The sequence below is a fragment of the Urocitellus parryii genome, chromosome X (genome assembly GCF_045843805.1).
Source record: "Urocitellus parryii isolate mUroPar1 chromosome X, mUroPar1.hap1, whole genome shotgun sequence".
Lineage (NCBI taxonomy): Eukaryota > Metazoa > Chordata > Mammalia > Rodentia > Sciuridae > Urocitellus > Urocitellus parryii.
The window spans coordinates 130040068-130058031 of NC_135547.1; positions in this window are offsets into that span (position 1 = coordinate 130040068).

Below are 17964 nucleotides of genomic sequence, written 5' to 3' on the forward strand. Positions count from 1 at the left end.
CTGTAGCTCTGGTGGTGAGTTTGCTATTGCTGTGCCTGTGGGCCCCACTGATGACCACATCAGCAGATGCAGCTCTGCAGGTGTCTCCTTTACAATTTTAGATGGTCTCTTCCTTCTTAAAGGTCTTTTATACCAGTGAATTTTTTTAAAAAAACTTCATCCAACTTAACTTTTCTCCCCATCAATAATACTTAGGTGGAATATTCCAGAAAAACCCAGGCTTGATTTCTCTCTGTGTTTAGAGTAGCTCACTAGCCCTGGGAAAATTGTGTGCTGATTTTCTTAATACATACCACATGACCAAAGGCTTGGTAAGAAGCACCACAGTCTGATGTCCTAATATAGTCGCCCTCCCTTCTCCACCCAAGAATCTTAAATAAGCTTCTCGAGAGACCTTCACCATAATCTTTCAACAGAATATCAGGAAAAAAATTTGCAAAAATCTCAATGTGGGTTATAACACAGACTTCTGTTTTTGTGTTAAAGCTTAGAAGACCTCTGAACAATCTTACAATTTATACACAAACACTTTCTGTTAACAAAACAAAACAAAAGACACCTTTATGTATACCCCTACAAAAAGTATGAACCTCCATCCCTGTCACACTGGGTGTAAATGCAGATCAAGGAAATTCCAAGCAGTGATCTAAATTTTTAGGTGATACCCCTTAGAACTCTGCATCTAATAGTCTGCTCCTGGAACATTCCTTGGGTGTCTAGCCTCATGTGCCCTACATCACTGATGAAGCTACAGCTTCCAACCAGGTGATGTTGTGCAATACATGATGTGGAGAGGGCTGTTTCTGCTCAGGCTAAAGAATTCAATGACCTGTCCTATGGACTCAAAGCATCCTGAGCAAAACCTCACCCACAACCTATTCAGGAATCATGGATCTTGTGTGATCATTGCTAAGAGTTCCTTACATACTTGTGTTCAAATTTTTAAGGTAACCAACATGCCAACGATGGGATGATTGTCACTGCTATCTCTGTTGCTGGCCTTTTGCTGAGTGTCAGTGTTCATTTGGAAAGGAAAGCCAAAAGAGTGTGCTGTGGCACTTCTGTTTTTAATAAATACAGCTTAAGCCATTCAGGATTACTGTAAACTGTCTTTCCACCTACTGAGACAGTGTGGCAATTTCCTAGTTTTACATCTTTGATTTAGTAGAAATATTGCATACTGGTGTATGAGTACTTGATGCAATCTGGACATCTTTGTAAGGAATTCATTTGCCAAAGCAGAAGTTGCAGGCTTGCTCCTGGGCAGTGTGAGGAACTGGAGTCAATGCAACTGTCCTAGGGTGCCAGCATTCTTTGTAGGAATTCAGTCTTGGTGAGTACGTGAGTGCACGAATCAGACTCCTAAGAGGGCTACAGAATCTTCTGACAGGATCTGCCTACCCCTTTTGGTTAATAGTGTTGGCATGTGGACTGACATGTGGATGGCCACCTTATGATGGGTTTGGGTTTTTAGGAGAGTAAGTAGTGAGAATATATAATGATTAAATGACAATTAAAATATTCTGTGTCATACTGAATACATGATTTGGAGGCCAAAACCCAATAACAAGTCACCTCTTGGACCTTTAATCACATATTTTCCTTTCATATATGCACTTTGTCACAAACTTTTGTAGTGTGATGCTTATGTGAAACAAACTGAGATGAATATGGAGAGGTTTATTTAATGGTACAGTGTACTAGAAGTTTTAAAGATTTGCAGCAGACTTAAATTCCACTCTTGTTAAAATTTTATGAAAGACTGTGAAATCCTCAAAATTCTTGTGAATCCCCTGGCTCTGTGGTATACACCTGAAATTCCAGTTGCTCAAGATTCTTAGGCAGGAGGATTTTGCTTTCTTTTCATATTTTTTAGAGAGAGGATTTTTATTACTTATTTTTTAGTTTTCGGTGGACACAACATCTTTAATTTATTTTTATGTTGTGCTGAGGATCAAATCCAGTGCCCCACGCATGCCAGGTGAGCACACTACAATTTGAGGCCATGGCCCTAGCCCATTTATTCACTTTTTAAGAAAATTATTTCTTACTTGTCAGTGGACATTTACTTATTTAATTATATGTTGTCCTAAGAATCAAACCCAGTGCCTCACATATGCTAGGCATGTTGTCAACTACTGAACCACAACCTTAGCCCAAGTGTTGTGATTTGTAAGGTGACTTACCTGGATTACAAAGAGTAAAGAACTCAGTGCAACGCTGTCTCTAAAACACTAACTCAAATAATAAATTAAAAAGAAGGCTGGGAGGTGTCTCAGTGGTTGTGTCCCCCGAGTTCAATTCCCAGTACCTCCAAGAAAAATACATTAGGAACCAAGATTTAATAAACTGTTTTATGGATGGATGGGCTTGTCCATTATACTGTTTTCTTCTTTGGATTCTCAGGCATGGTTTACTAATTTAGGAACTCTGTAAAATTTACCAATTCAATAAAAAGCAAGTCTTTGGTTTTAAAAAATAATAATATAGCAAGGTCCATAAGGGGCAGCTTCCTGCTCTAGGAACCCTCAGTAATTGGTAGTCTTCACAAGTGGCCATAATGTCCTTATCATAAAGAGTTTGTGGAAGCTTCTGTTGTGCGGGAGTTTCTGAAGGTGCTAAAAGTGCCTGTGTTTTCAGAGAGTTGGTGGAGGAATTCCATATGGAGGTCTCTGATTTATAGATGATGTCATTGGGGCGCTCAAATGAAACTGATAAGTGAAGAACACATTGCCACATGGTCTCATGCATTCTCTCAGGCCCATTACAGTTATGCTCACACCCACCTTCTTTGAACCACAATAAAAGGGATGCTCAGAGGCAAAGTGCTCCTGCCCTCAATTCAGTCTCTACCATGGGGACAATAAAAGCACCTTGGATTCAATTCTCAGCCCTGGGAAGCTATGTGCCCACTTTTCCACACCCGTGGGAATATGACTTCTTACACAATAGCCCCCCTTGGCCATGGGCAATATTATTAGGTAGAATGAACTTGGGCAAGTGAGCAGGATGTGAAAGACTTCACAAAGCCCAACTTAAGAGCAGAGAATAAAATTGTACTTAATTTCCAGGAGGGGGGTAGACATGACAGGCAGTATTGGCCCCACTTGGCAATTTTTTGTTTTATATGCAGGGTTAATGGGCCAAGCTGAGCAGGGTTTTTGTTTCTTTCTGGTTTGACTATCAGCTGAAACCCAGGAAGCTGAGAGCGCTGGGTCAGCTTCTCACGGTATGTTGCTTCCTAGGGCTTATGGCTTTTCTTGAAAACCTTGACATGGAAAGAATACACGGAGGGGGACTTGTTCCTGACAAAGTGAGGTCAGTCTGTGCAATAGAGTGACATGTGTCAAGGGGGGAAGTGAGAGTGCGCTCACAGACATGTTATAAGAACACAGATACCTGAAGCTTAAATCCTACAGATAATACTAAATCCTAGATAAAATTTGCCCTATACATACATGCCTATGATTACTCTTTCTCTAAAACCTCAAAGTCCTTGTCAGCATGTGAAGACAGGGTAAGGACAGGGTTTCCTTGTCTTCCTGCTGTAGCTGCACTGGTCAAAGTTCCTTTTCTGCTTTGCATCATGACCTTTTCTGTTTGATGTTGAGGCAAACACCTGACCAGACCTGTGGGATCCCCAGAGTCAGGTCTCTGCACAACACTTCCTAACAGTCAAAGTAGAACATGCTCACTAAGCACAAGCCACCCATTTTATTTCCACCGCACATTGCTGCCCTAGAGGATTGCCTTCCTTCCTCCCCCACCCTCTGTGCTGGGGATGGAACCCTGAGCATCAGAGCCAACCCCAATTGCTTCCTTTCATAGCTCAGGCTGCCTCCTCAAAGCCACAGAGGCCGGAAGGTGATGAGAATTACTAAAATAGTTTTCAAATTGTTTTGATTTTTAGATATTATATATGAGTCATATATATGATATCTTTAAATAGTGTTTCAAAAATTTGGAGACTGGGTCTTTCTAAGTCGCTTGAGGTCGCATCAGCTGAGTGGAAAAATATATGTATAGATGCAATATCGTTCTTTCTTTTTAAAGGTCCTGGGGAATAAACCCAATGGGGCTTGACCTGGACCTCTGAGCTACATCCCACCCTTTCCCTTTTATTTTAAGAGAGGATCTCTCTGACCTTGGGCTCCTCCAGCCTCAGCCTCCCCGAGAAGCTGTGCTTTGTTTTTGTGTTGAGGTTAAACCCAGGGCCTTGCCAAGCTCCAAAAGCAGCGCCAGGTGTCACCTCTGTACCACAGGCAAAGCCAAGGCTTCCCACCTGGATTAGGTCCCAGCACAGCCGGGAAGCTCCTCCTGAAAAGCGCTGGGTCCAAGAACCCGTCACTCTACCCAATTTCAGGCAGTGATTGGATGATGTTAGCTGTCAGTCACGATGCAGAGGCGGGCCTGGAGGCCATCCATCCGGGAAGCTGGAGCAACTGTCCAATCAGTGCGCAGAGGAAGGGGAAGGGCGGGCTTCCGCAACATTGCAGGCCTTCTTCCTCACCCACCGGGCTACTGCTTCTCTGGCGGAGTTTCTGTTCCAGTGACCCAGTTGACTCTCCCGCTGCCGGTGTCCCCGGGGATCTCGGGGGCCTGGAAGTTCCTCCAGAGGACGCCGGGTCACCACGGAAGCCAAAAATGGTGAATTTGCGACCAGGGCTGAAGGTGCGGCGTTGGGGCCCGGCGCGGGGGTGAGCTGCGGAGGGCGGCGGATTCCACGCTGGCAGGTGGCCCTGGGCCCTGTCCCCTGGTTCCCTGGGTTTGGAAGGGCGGCTCAGGTCCCTGGTGTCCCCTTTGCTCCCTACTGGTGGCCCGACCCACTCTTCCCAACGTGGAGGAAGCAGGGCCACAAATGCACCTTCCTCCTCCCAGGGGAGCTCCTCCGGAGGCTGCTGTAGGTCCCCCAAATTGCAGGCGCCTCCTGCCTTCTAAACCCACCTTCCCTCCACCTCACAGCTCGGCCAGACGTTGGTTCTTCCCACTCGGTTCAAATTAACACCGTCCGCTAATTGTCACTTTTCATCTAGTGAAATATTGGAAAAAATCTTCCTCCCTCCTTCCCTCCTTCCTTTCCTCCCTCCCTCCCTCCCTTTTTTCCTCCCTCTCTCCTTCCCTCCTTTGCTCCCTCCCTCCCTCAGCCATAACTTGTGATCCTCCTGCTTCAGCCTCCCACGTATCTGGAATGACAGGCCTGTGCCACTGTCCTTGGCAAGAACAACACTTTTGAAAGCATTTGTTTTCTCTTTGTGAATGTTATACTTGAGGGGAAAGAATAATCACTTAACATTTCCTTGTGTTTGGTCAAAATAACTGCTTTAAAGGGAATTAAGAAGTTGTTTATAGATCCCAGGGATATGGAATCCTGGGCTGCACCAATACAGTATAACTGCTCCCTTTTCTGATAGTCCATGATGTAGAGTCACCCCAGTCGTGTAGTCCCGTAAGCACACAGGGAAATAATGATGTAGGGACAAAGGAGGCAAGGCACTGAAGATAGCCGGAAACAGTTTTATCTGGCTGCAGCCAGTCTCAGAGGGCACTGCTTTTGCTGTAATCAATCAATTCATCCCCTGAACCCCGAGTTCAGGTGGTTTCAGAATCTTATACCCAGCATGTAAGGGGAGGGACTCAGAAGTTCACATTGTAATACTGAGACCCGCAAATAACTCTCAGACCACAGAGTCTCATTCCAGTTAAGCCTTTATTGGTGGCCAGTGGCAGACACTCTGCTCTCGAAAGAATGAGGTTGTCAGAGTGGGGCCCCTGCCTTAACTTGGCTCCATATTTAAGCAAAAAAACCACAAAAGGGACATTTGGAGGTTCAGGCAATGCCAGCAAGCCGGAAAGTTGTGGTCAGTTAGTCTCTGGTTGGCACATAGATCATTCTGTGTTCTTGGGGGATTTTCATGAACAAAAGAATGCAAACTGCCCCAGTCATGACCTTTTTGAGTGTCATGGCTGAGTTCACAAAATGGAGTCACCATAGTCAAGTTGTCACATCACACACATAAAAGCAGCTTTTTCTTTCACTGTTCTAGCCACGTTAACCCTTCAAGGACTGCACCTGAGAAGGGGAGAGCTTCTTCTCCCCTTTCTTTCCTCCCTCACCAGCTGTTTCCATGGTGCCCAGTTGGTGACTTCTCTGTGAATCCCAGTTCAAGGCCAGAGGCCTTGTTTGCACATTTCTACAAACTACTATACTGGATACAAGTGTGTAAAAAACTAGTAAGGGGAGTTCGAGTCCAGCACTTGGAGTGCTAATTTCTCCCATACTAGCCACCCGGTAAAATAAGGCAACATGAAAATAGGAAGTTTGTCTACACTGAACTTTTTTTGTGGACACTCTCTTGTTGACAGTCCTAAAATTAGCCATGGTGAAGATTTCTGGAGAAACCCAGTTAAAATTTTCTGTGAAGGAAGGGGATGCCACTACAATAATGTCTGATTCATTTACTGTCCTTCATCCCCAGCTCTTTTCAATATGATTTTCAGAAAGGATCTGGCTACGTTGCCCAGCCTGGCCTGAAAGTTGTGATCCTCCTGCCTCAGCTTCCCAAGCTGTTGGGATTAAAGGCATGGACAACCCCAGCTACAAAACATCTACCACGCGGCCTGCACAGTGGTTTCATTAATGAGGTTCTAGGCATAAAGTTAGTTAGACGAGATCAAAATAAAAACACAAGACTCAGTTACCTTATTTCTATTGCTAGGTCCGAGATGGCTCCCCTCTCTGGTTCGCTCCTCTAGCCGCCCAGCAGGGCAGCAAGGATTACTCAGGGCTAGCAGGAGAGAGAGAGAGAGAGCACGCCGGGGAGTAGCCTTTTATTAGGGAACAAGAGATTCAGGGGAAAATTCCATCCAATGAAGGTTGAGGGGGGCTGCACTCCAAGGTCAGGGTCAGTGATTGGGTCCCTGGGGCCAGTGGTCAGGCACACCCCCACACGGATGGGCTCTCTCATCAGGAAAGGGTCGGGAAAACTTCGACTTTTGCCAAAAGTGCCTCAGACCCTTAACGGGAGGCACCCGATCACGTGTGAGAATGGCTCCCCACAAAAACATACTTCATTTTAACCCAAATATTAATGACCATACTAAGGAACATGGATTCAAGTTACCCTGAATGATGTATGTGTCCCTCTTTTCTTTCCTTCTTTTCTTTTCTCTTCTCTTCTCTTTGCTTTTCTTTTCTTTCTTTCTTTCTCTCTCTCTCTCTCTCTCTCTCTCTCTCTCTCTCTCTCTCCCTCCCTCTCTCTCCTCTCTCTCCTCTCTCTTTCTTTCCTTTTGTAGGATACCAGAGATTGAACGCAGGAACACTTAAACATTGACCCACATCCCCAGCGCTTTTTTTTTTTTTTTTTTAGTTCTCCGCAGACAAAACATCTTTGTTTGTATGTGGTGCTGAGGATCGAACCTGGGCCGCACTCATGCCAGGTGGGTGGGCTACCGCTTGAGCCACATCCCCAGCCCATATCCCCAGCCCTTTTTACATTGTATTTTCAGATGTGATCTCACCAAGTTCCTTATGGTCTCACTAAGTTGCTGAGGCTGCCTTTGAATTTAGCAATCCTCCTACCTTAGCCTCTCAAGCTGCTGGGATTACAGTTGTGTGCCACTGTGTCTGGCCTACATGAACTTTTATAAAAGAAACTTGTGTATCACTACATTAACGAATTGCATTGGTAGGAACATCAGATTAATGGGGTACAGAAAAAAAATAAAGAAAATTTTTTCTGTATGTCTGTTATTGCATTCCGAGCTTTGGTAGAATTTGGAGACTAGGCATCTGGTAAGGTTAGTGGTATATTCTGAGAAGTTTTGAGAATTGTGTTCTGATACAGAAATTAAGATAATTGGCTATGAAAGGACTTAAGATAGCCCAAGATAATTTTTGTTCTCCATACAGAACCCTGCCTTTGCACCATCATGGTGGTCTGGTTGGCCAAAGTCAAGTACTCTGAAGGTTCTTTGATGTAGATGCAACTGTATAAAGAACTTGAGTTCACAGCTTCTCCTTTTATCTTCCTTAGGTGTAGACACCATGTCAGATTTCTTGGGCAGAGGTTCCCTTTGGACGCCTCACAGGGTCCCATGTCCTCAGCCACTGTCCTCTCCTGGAGCTGCCACAAGGTGCCCACAGCTGCCCTGGTCCCTGCAGGGTGAACAGAACTTCAGGCCCTAGATCAGCTCCTCCTAGAGGACAGCCTGAGGTGTGGGGTGCAGCCTCTCAGGGAAGCTGCTGGGGGCTCTGGGCTGAGGAATCTCCTGGAACAGGCCTCATCTAGACAGCAACTTCCTTGGGAACTTGTTTTCCCCAAGCTCTTTCCCCATTCCTTTGAGACAGGTGGACAGTTAGCCTGTGGATGCTGGTGCTGAGGGGCCAGGTCACCAGTGATTCCTGCCCTTTCAGTCTCACAGTGTGAAGGAGCGAAACCTCTCCCAGAGCATAAGGACCACCCACCCCAGTGCAGAGCTGTGCAAACCTGAAAAGCCTCTTAGAGTGGAGTCATGGTCCAGGTCTCTTGGAGGGTGATCCTAGAGGCTTTCAGGGAGCAAGACCAGGAGGGAGCAAGTCCCAGCTATCAGGAACCTTCCCTGCCCCTTGAGCCTGACACATGTGTGCTCCCTCAGCACCAAAGCTTTCTGTGTATCACTTTGAAATGATGTGCTCACTTATCTGAGGCCCAGGTTTATTTATTCAGAGCCACATGGGATGGACTAATATTAAAGAGGCAAGAAAGAAGTGGATTTTTAAAAGTTTGGTTGCGTTTCCATTGTTAAAAATCCCAACATACAGCCAGGTACAGTGGTGCACACCTTTGATCGTTTCTTCTCCAGAGGTTCAGACAGGAGTGTTGCAAATTTGAGGACAGCCTTAGGAACTTATCCAGGCCTTATGCAATCTGGTGAGACTGTGTCTCAAAATAAAGTATAAAAATGACTGGGGATGTGGATCTGTAGTAAAATGTCCCTGGTTTTCATCTTGGGGCTATCAAAAAAGAAAGAAAGAAAAGAAAAAGAAAACACCTAATTACCTAGTTTACCTTTTGCTACCCCTGAGTATGTATAGAAAGTTTGTAAGATTCAGTCTTCTCTTTTCAGTGATTTCAAATTGAAATCCAACCCTAGATTCCAAAATGCCACGTAAGATACAGAGAAACTCTGTTTTGCATTATTGCTGCAGAATTTGAGTCCAATACTATAAAAATAGTCTATTCCCTAAAGCCCTAACAAGAGCATGCTACAGGGACACTGCTACATCGATGTTCATAGCAGCTCAATTCACGATAGCAAGACTGTGGAACCAGCCTAGATGCCCCTCAATAGATGAATGGATAAAAAAAATGTGGCATTTATACACTATGGAGTATTACTCTGCATTAAAAAATGACAAAATTATAGAATTTGGAGGGAAATGGATGGCATTAGAGCAGATTATGCTAAGTGAAGCTAGTCAATCTTTAAAAAACAAATACCAAATGACTCCTTTGATATAAGGGGTGTAAACAAGGACAGGGTAGGGACGAAGAGCTTGAGAAGAATATTTACAGTAAACAGGGATGAGAGGTGGGAGGGAAAGGGAGTGAGAAGGGAAATTGCATGGAAATGGAAGGCGATCCTCAGGGTTATACAAAATGTCATATAAGAGGTAAGGAGGGGTAAGTCAAGAGAATACAAATGGAAGACATGATTTACAGTAGAAGGGGTAGAGAGAGAAAAGGGGAGGGGAGGGGAGGGGAGGGGAGGGGAGGGGGGATAGTAGACAATAGGACAGACAGCAGAATACATCAGACACTAGAAAGGCAATATGTCAATCAATGGAAGGGTAACTGATGTGATACAGCAATTTGTATACGGGGTAAAAGCGGGAGTTCATAATCCACTTGAATCAAACCGTGTAATATGATGTATTAAGAACTATGTAATGTTATGAACGACCAATAAAAAAAAAAAAAAAGAAAAAAAAAATGAATGAAACAAAAAAAAAAAAAGAAATCCAACCCTAGATTCCAAAATGCCACGTAAGTTACAGAGAAACTCTGTTTTGCATTATTGCTGCAGAATTTGAGTCCAATACTATAAAAATAGTGGTGGATAAATTTATGAATGTGATTTCATGAAAACTAGTAACTGTTCTTCACAAGGTGATGAATTTGACAAAGGATGACATTTTTTCACTGTTGTTATCTGGACTTGGCAGGTTCATGTTAACTGTGTGGTTTTTTGGTATCAAGAATGGAACCCAGAGTTGCTTATCCACCAGCCCCTTTTAGATTCTTTGTTTTGGTACAGAGTCTTGCTACATCGCCTAGTGCCTCAGACTCGTGAACCGCTGGGTTACAGGTGTGCACCATCACTCCCTCGTCATTGTAAAATTTAAGGACAATTTTGGCAATACCTGAAATACCCAATTATGATCATTTAATCGCTGAATATTAGTGAAATAGTAAATGACACTCGTTTTCTGGAAAGGAGCCATACGTCTCTGTCTAAATAAGGGTGCTGATCCCCTCAAGAGCACTCCCAGTATGTCACCTGATTCCTGTTCCCTCCTAAGTGCCTCCTCCTAGCGCCACCCCTTTGGGAGCTGGCCTTTTATCTTATGAAATTTGGGATCAGCATAAATGCCCTCTCTATTCTCTCTGTCCTGTACAACATTTTGGCTGGTCTTAGATACAGTCTATTATTTTCAATTTTTTGAAAACTATTTTTTGTTGTTGCTGTAGTCTGACAAAATGCCTATTTATTTATTTTTATGTGGTGCTGAGGATCTGAAAGGTTAAGAATGTAAAGGTTTTGTTTTGTTGGTTGAAGTTCTGTTTTCCTGAAACCTGAAATTTATGTGGGTGTCAAAACAATTCCCGGAAAAACCATTAAATGTATGTTGAGAAATGTCTCCTGACCATCTGGTTGCTCTGTACAAACAACCCCTCCCGCATTCCCTGACCTCCACATGAACTCCCCAGTTCAAACAATGTATATAACCTCTGCTTAAGTTGTTCTCGGGGCTCTCAGCTCCTCTCAAGTGAGCTCTGAGCCCCAGCATGCTGGACCCCCAATAAACCCTCTGCTGTTGCATGAGACAGTCTCTTAGTGGTCTCTTCCTCTGACGCTCACCCAACCTTAACAGATCAAACCTAGGGCCTCTCATGTGCTAGGTAAGCACTCTACTGCTGATCCAAAATCCCAACCCTACTATTGTTTTTTTTTTAAAGAGAGAGAGAATATTTTTTAATATTTCAGTTTTCAGTGGACACAACATCTTTGTTTGTACGTGGTTCTGAGGATTGAACCCAGGCCGCACACATGCCAGGCAAGCGGACTACCACTTGAGCCACATCCCCAACCCCCAACAATACTATTTTTATTTTTAGATGTAGTTTTACTTATGTTTACCTCCAAAATACAGTAAACCATGCCCTACATTTCACAGAATTTATTGAAATGCTCAGTGGTTTTTTTTTTTTTTTTTTTTTTTATTGATTGTTCCAAACATTACAGAGCTCTTGATAAATCATCTTTCATACATTTGACTGCATTGGGTTTTGAACTCCCATTTCTACCCCAAATACAGATAGCAGAATCACATCTGTTACATACTCACATTTTTACCTAATGGCATATTAGTGACTTTTTTAATCTGCTACATTTCCTAACCCCTACTATCCCCCCTCCCCTCCCACCTTCCCTCTCTGTCTCCTCTGCTGTTGTTCAATTCTCTCCCTTTTTTCCCCCTCCCCCTTGCCCATCATAACCTCTTATACTTTTGTGTATCATTGAAGGTCTCCTACCACTCAGTGATTTTTTAGAGAGTGTAGGTTATGGAAACATTCAATCTCCCTTGTGAGAAAGTGTGTTGTCTTTCCATTGATTTTGTTGTATTTTATGCCTCTAATTGTGTACCTTTTGTATTATAATCATTTTTATCTCTCATTACATGTATTTTAGGTGTGTGTGTGTGTGTGTGTGTATGTGTGTGTGTGTGTGTGTGTGGCCTGCTGGAGATTGATCTGAGGGCCACACACATGCTTGGCAAGTTTTCTACTACCGAGCTACTCTCCAGCCCAAGAGAATTAGTATTGTAGACTGTTTTTTATTTATTTATTTATTTATTTATTTCAAAAATTTTATTTTATTTATTTATTTTTAATATTTATTTTTTAGTTCTCGGCGGACACAACATCTTTGTTGGTATGTGGTGCTGAGGATCGAACCCGGGCCGCACGCATGCCAGGCGAGCGCGCTACCACTTGAGCCACATCCCCAGCCCTGTTTTTTATTTATTTGCTTACTTATTGAGTGCTGGGGATTGATGCCATGGACTTGCTCATGCTTAGTTATCCTCCAGAAATGAATTTCAATTTGTGAGCAGCGTTCTGGTGGTGGGCAGGTGTTTTACTGGGTAATAAACCTACAGTCACTTCCACTGAGCACATCCTCAGCCTTGTATTTATTATTTTTTTATATTTTGTATAGATATAGATGGACAGAATACCTTTTTTTTTTTTTAATTTTTCTGTGGTGCTGAGGATCATACCCCTTTCCTCACCCATGCTAGCAAGTGCTCTGCCACTCAGCTCCAATCCCAGTACCCTCTTTTAATTTTTAATGAAGACCAGTCTCACTAAATTTCTGAGTGTCTTGCTAAGTTGCTTAGACTGGCCTCCAACTTTCCATTTCCCTGCCTTGACCTCCCTATTGGCTGAAGTTACAGGTGCACACCACCACACCAGCAGTTGGAGTGACTTGTCAGACCCTGCTGACAATCTGTAGTTCCTGATCAGGTGGTAACAGCAGAGATGCTGAAACACACACACACACACACACACACACACACACACACACACACACACACAGTAGGAATGAGCACCTCTTTATTTTTTTCCCTTCATCTTTTATATAGCAAAAAAGAAACACATCCTCTTGGCAGCTTAATCTTTTCTAGCATGGATAAATATTCTCAGAATAACTTTGTTACTGGTCACAGTGCTCTATACTTCTTATTATACTACTTGTAGTTAGTTATTTCCTGGCAAACACAAAAATATATATATTTTAAACTTGGCAGAACATTCTTTTATCTTCTTAAGATGGCAACAAGGACACAGTTCAAAGAGTTCATAGTTTCTCACAGTACCCCTTTGTTTTGCTAAGCACAGCAAAACTTAACACTTTGTGTATGTGACCACACAATGACTTTTGAAGACTTATCATCCAATTTCTTTCAAGATGGTAATAGTATTGAAAATCAGTTTCCTTGCTTTTGTCCATAGTTTTGAAATTTGTTACTCTGACTCTTCCTCTTTGCTTTATTTTTGCATTTTTATGAAAATGGTATTTAGCATATAAAATTGTTTCTCATGTATATGTTTGTAAAACTTCATGGCTTGGTAGTTTATTCACTTCTTTATGATATAAACTTTATTTTTTTTCAGAGCAATTTTTGACTTACATAGTATATTAGTCAGTGTTCTCTAGAGGAACAGCATCAAGAGGAAGTATGATTATGAAAGGGGACTTTTAGATTGGCCTACTTGACCCAAAGCTGGATGTCCACAGTGGCCATCTGCAGCTGGAGAGTTTTAGGAGTGCTGGCTGCAGAGTCCAAGAGGCTGAAGCCGCAGAACAAGAGGGATCAATGGTGCTGCTCTGGTCCAGACCACAGGTTCTGGAAACTCCCTGGAGAATCACTGGCAGAGTCCACTTTGGGAGACTGAAGGAGGCAGAGTCTGATATCCTCAGGCCACTGCAGCAGCCATCAAGAACAAATTGGAGAAGAAAGGAGCTTGCTCTGCTGCTGCTTCCTTCTTCTTCCAACTTTTGTTCACCCAAGTCACCGTCCTATTAGATGGTGCTGCCTAGCTTAAGGAGGATCTCCAGTTTGGTTCACTGTTCCACATGCCAATCATTTATAGACACACCCATAAGGTTATTAATCATTGGCATCTTTTAATCCAATCAAGGTGACAATTAAATGTGGCATTACTCATAGAATCGAATACCCCTTCTCTCCAGCTGATAGTCTCCACTGTTTTCAACGTATTGCATTGGTGTAGGGTGTTTGTTGGTTACTAAACCATTGTTGAACATTTGATAAGGAGAATGGATGAAGCAACATGTTATGATAAGCCAAAGTTCATTCTTTACCTTAGTGTTCCTCCTCTGTGTGATGTGATTGTGTGTGTTACGTAGTTTACAAGATAATGTCATACAGAAGAGTTTCACTGCTCTGTTCATCACTCCTCCTCATTGCTCCCTCCCTCTCTGCTCCCTGAGTCCCTGATACCTATCAGTTCTGCTAGTGCATCTATAATGTTGTCTTTTCCAGAATGTTTTTGACTTGGAATCTTACTGCACTTTGCCATTTCAAACTGGCTTCTCTCTCTTACCAGTCTGCCTTTAAGGGTGCTGTATCATTCCAGGCTGCAGAGCTCATTTTCTGGGTGATGTTCTTTGGTGTGGGTAAACTGCAGCTTGTCCATTCAGTATTGCAAGGTGTATCTTCCTTGCATCTAGCTTTGGGCACTTCTGGATATGGCTGCTGTAGTCACTGCAGTGAGGGTTCCTGTGTCCATAATTTCCCCATCATTTGCATAGACACCTGGAGTGTACAGTTTTTTACATTTATGATTGTATATTCTCTCTCTCTCTAAAAAAAATACTTTTCTTTATCTATTTAATTTGGATAATATGGTAACTTATGCCTCAGAAAGAATTAGGAGGTGTTAACTCAGCTTCTATGTTCTGGACAAAAAGGAGAAAATTGGTGGCAGTTCTTCAGTGTCTCATGGAAGCCTGTTTGAGATGTCAGAGCCTTGTCTTGCTTTTGGGTAGTAATTAGTTATTGAGTCTGTTTTTGTCAGTAGCCATGGGCTCATCTGTTTTGTGTATTTCCCCTTGTGTGTAAGTTATAGGAAATTGTCTCTCTCAAATAAATGGTCCAGTTTTTGCAAGTTGTCGAATTTGTACCAAGCATGTTTATGATAATCTTGAAGTCCCAATGCATTGTTGATGATGATACTTTTAAATGTGTTACTAGGTTTTCAGTCCTCTTTGCTTTTTTCTTTAATGTTATTGTATATTTTATACTTTTTTCTTTTTATGTGTCAGTGAGGTGTTTTTTTTTTTAATTTTTATATTTATTTATTTTTTAATTCTCGGCGGACACAACATCTTTATTGGTATGTGGTGCTGAGGATCGAACCCGGGCCGCACGCATGCCAGGCGAGCGCGCTACCGCTTGAGCCACATCCCCAGGCCCCTGTCAGTGAGGTTTGAACCCACTTTCTCCCAAGCAGTAGACAAGCACTCTTCCACTGAGCCATAACCCCAGTCCTTGTCTTCTGTATTCTTAGCCTTATGCCAGTGTATCAGTGATGCTGATGTTCATGAAGAACTTGATATTGTAGTCTGCGGATTTCCAGGTTGTGGTTTCATCAACACCTTCTGTTACCTTCCTGTGGTTAATTTAGGTTTACCTTGCCCTTCTTTCTCTGTTTTTCTGAAGTGACAGTTTCAATGATTGCTTTTAGCTCTTCTTTTCTGAAATGTGCATTGGATGACTTAGAAAGCAATACAGGACCACCTCTGGTGTTCTCTAAGAATTTCCTGTGATGGACTTTTACATTTTTTCCTTCAAAATCGTCACCTTTTCTCTTGAGTCCCCTCTTTGTCCTGTGTCTGTTTAGAGTCTTGTGTTTAACGTCCCCTTCCCTGGAGGCTTTTCAGCTGCTTCTGATCTGATTTCTGCTCTAGCTCTCATGTTCTTTGAGCACACATGGGATTTCACTGGTGCTGCACTTGTAGGGGTGTGGGTTATGTCCTGTGGAGTGTTGCTGTGACCCTGAGGCCTCAGTGTGCTTCCCATTTGCTTCAAGGCCCATGAAGCCCTCCTGCCTGCATCATTGTCCTGACAGAGTTGGGCTGATGTCTCTGAGTGTAATTGTGGATTCTTCCTTGTTTTGGGCAGTTCTGTATGTTTTCAGTCCTTGAGTATGGTTCTGTGTCACTTGCAGGGACATTTTCTTTTTGCCAGTTCCATCACTGTGCAGACATCATAACATGCTTACAGGGCTGGGGATGTGGCTCAAGCGGTAGCCCACCCACCTGGCATGCGTGCGGCCCGGGTTCGAGCCTCAGCACCACATACCAACAAAGATGTTGTATATGCCGAGAACTAAAAAATAAATATTAAAAAATTCTCTCTCTCTCTCTCTCTCTCTCTCTCTATCTCTCTCTCTCTCTCTCTCTTTCTCTCTCTCTCTCTCTCTCTCCTCTCTAAAAAAAAAAAGTTAAAAAAAAAATAACATGCTTACAGATGTGAATGGTGGCGTTTTTTACATCCTGATTGTGTAGGATAGTTTAGGATTCTGGGCTACAAACTTGTTACTTTACCACACTCTGGAAGAGCTTTTGCTTTATGTTTGTTTGCACCACCTTTGCTACAGGCACCATGAATCTCTTTCACCACAGACAACCATTGCATATGTGGCCCAACATTGATCAAAATGTCCTTGAGCGGAGCATTGGCATGTGTCTCCTGACTGTACATTATGGTAGTGAACTGGCTGCTGTTAAGAACAGTTTGACAATCATTGGACATTTATTTTTACTATGAGACTTAGAAATGTAGAGCCTGCTGTTTATTAAGAAGATTTTTTGAGAGATATAAAACTTTGTAAGATTCTTATTTGGACAAGGTGACATTTTTGGGTCATTGAGTTATTTCTAAGACACGTGCCGTCTTTGCACTTACCACATTTTGCTTTGACAGTAACCACAGGAAATTATCAAATTGTTGTGTTCATTAATAAATAAGTTAATCAAATAGAGAACTTATGTTTCTTTTTGTCACTTAATAGTAAGCTAGTTGACTTAATTTGTTCTGGAGTAAAGCACCTGCAAAGTTCTAATTGTTCTCTGTATAATCACACAGGATGAAATCAATCTCCAGTTATTTATTTATTTTACTTTGTTTCCATTACTTATACATGACAGTAAAATGCATTTTGACACATTATATGTAAATAGAGTGTAACTTCTCCTTTTCCTGGTTGTACCTAATGTCCATTCACACTGGTCATGTAGTCACATATGCAAATAGGATAAAATGTCTGATTTATTCTCAGGCTCTTCATCTCCAGCCCTTTTAAATTTTGTTTTCAAAGTGGATCTGGCCATGTTGTCCAGCCTCGCCTGGAACTTGTGATCCTCCTGCCTCAGCTTCTCTAGGTGGTGGAATTAAAGGCACTGGCCATCATACCTGAGGAAAATAGTTTATTTTGACCCAAATACTAATGACCATACTCAGGAATGTGGATTCAACTTATCCTGAATGATGTATGTGTTTTAACCAGGAAGAGATTACATTTTTTTTAAATACCAGGGATTGACCCCAGGGGTACTTAAGCACTGAGCCAGATCTGCAGCTCTTTTTATATTTTATTTTCAGACATGATGTCACTAAGTTTCTTAGGGCCTCACTAAGTTGCTGAGGCTGGCTTTGAATTTAGCTGTTCTCCTGACCTAGTCAAGCTGCTGGGGTTACAGTTGTGCCCCACTGTGCTTGGCTGACAAGGTCATTTGTAAAAGAAAGTTATGTATGAATACATTAACCAATTGCATTGGTAGGATCATCAGATGAGTGGCTACAGAAAAAAAGGAGGGGGAGTTTCTTCTGTAGGTCTGTTAAGTACATTGTTAGCTTTGGAAGATGGTGGTGATATGGTAAGGTTGGTAATATATTCTGAGAAGTGCATTTGTTTTGAGAATTTGGGACTAATATAGAGATTAAGGTAATTGGCTATGAAAGGGCTTAAGATATCAGATGAGAATATTTGCCATCCATCCAGGACCCCGTTTTACTATTTTCATGGTGGTGTAGTTTCCCAAAGTCACGTGGTCTGAAGGTTCATTGATATAGAGCAAGTTCATAGAGAACTTCAGTTCACACCTGGGAAA